The sequence below is a fragment of the Triticum aestivum genome, chromosome 2A (genome assembly GCF_018294505.1).
Source record: "Triticum aestivum cultivar Chinese Spring chromosome 2A, IWGSC CS RefSeq v2.1, whole genome shotgun sequence".
NCBI lineage: Eukaryota > Viridiplantae > Streptophyta > Magnoliopsida > Poales > Poaceae > Triticum > Triticum aestivum.
The window spans coordinates 766,393,749-766,395,645 of NC_057797.1; positions in this window are offsets into that span (position 1 = coordinate 766,393,749).

Here is a 1,897-nt window from a genome sequence, read left to right on the forward strand (position 1 = left end):
AAGATTTGACAAATGCTTGTTCCATATTTTAAGTCCTTTTCTAAGTCTCTTGAATTTTGCTGTGATTAACTTGGCCCTATCATTCTCCTGCAAATGTTGACTCCAGGTATTCTTGATTGTGTCCTTGAAACTACTGTGCTGCAACCAAAAGTTCTCAAATCTAAATAGGCTTGATTTAGGGATATTTGTGCCAGTGGAGATAACTATGGGGGAATGATCAGACACTGGCTTTGCCAAAGTAGTAACCAAAGTGTTAGGGTAATAATTGGACCAATGCTCAGAGGTGAATACCCAATCAATCTTTTTCAGGAGAGGAGCTTGCTGCGTATTGCTCCAAGTGAACTTTCTGCCTTGAGAGGGATCTCCACGAGTGCCAGTGAACTAATGGCCTCATTAAACTGCATCATATTATGAGTATCCCCAGCTCCATCATTTCTGTCAGTGGGATATCTTATATAATTGAAGTCCCCTGCAATGAGCCAGTTAGTGTGATCTGGCATTTGAATGTCTTTGAACCAGTTTAAAAAATTGATTCTGCCAATACTATCACAGGGTCCATAAATGTTTGTAAGAATCCAAGAACTTCCATTGTGTACTGAAGTGAATCTTATAGGAATGGAGAAGGTGTTTTTAAAAAGACATTCTCTCTGGAAAACATTATCATTCCAAGCAATCAGCAAGCCTCCTAAAGCACCATTAGATGGGGCAAACTCAAATTTATTTATTCTCTTTGGGCAAAAGTTTTTTTAGGTAAGTGTTATCAAAATGATCTCTTTTAGTTTCTTGCTGAGTTAAAATAGCACACCCAGATTCTTCTATTTTGTTAGAGAGAGCTAACCACTTGTCACTGGAATTGATGCCCCTCACATTCCAATTCAAAATACTCTAGTTTTTACTCATAGTGGCATTGATGAACTGAACTATGTTCCACAGAAAGACTGAAGCCCCAGCCAGAGACAACATACCCCTTCTCATGACAGATTAAACTGTTCCAAGTGAACAAAATAAAAGTCCACAGAAAATAAAGGTCCACTAAGAGGTACAAGCATCTAGAAGTGCCTATTACATAACCAAATCCAGAGGAAGTACAGGCTTTCTTCCTAGCTAAATTAGCAAAATACTGCAGCATAATCATATCTCTTCTTCTATGATGCAGAGATTTCCATAGTCCTTCCATACTGGTTGCTTCCCTCCTTTCTTCACCTTTCTCTTCTAAAGGACTTCCTCTGTGCAGTTCTTGGCATCAACCTTGCAATAAGAGATTTTAATGACTTCTCTATTATAAGCAGGAGGCTGGGCAAGACATGCCATACAATTAGCATCTTGACAAGTTTTCTTTTTGAATCCTTTATTAATATGCAGCAGCCTCTCACTCCTTCTTACCTCAGATTCAACCATAGGGAGTCGTTCCTTTCTCTTGCCTTTGAGTTGCTGCTCCACATGAGCTGAGGATTCTCCATCTTTAACAGGTGTGGAGACAGGGCTCCTGCTACTCCCAGAAGCTTCCTGAGCACAAAGAGGCGGTTGGTTAACTGGGCATGTAACAGGAATGACAAAATCTAGATATTCCTTGCAAATATTTCCTTCCTGTATGATTTGCCACATTGAAGATTGCAGAAAGGATTTTTCCCACTCAAATCTATCTGGAGTTAATAGAATGGAGCGAAGGAAGTTAACCCAGTCTAGAGATACCTTAATTACAGGTAGAGTAACATCATCAGCAGGAGCAAAAAACTTCTTTGAAGCTTCCAAACTTGAGACAGCAATGCTAGGAGAAGCTCAAACATTCATGTGTGTCCCACTTGTATTATATTTGCCTTTGACAGAGAACCCAGGATGAGGTGAGCAGCTAGAATTAGAACCTGATTGTGAAGAAGCATAGCTGTGTAGTTGAGCA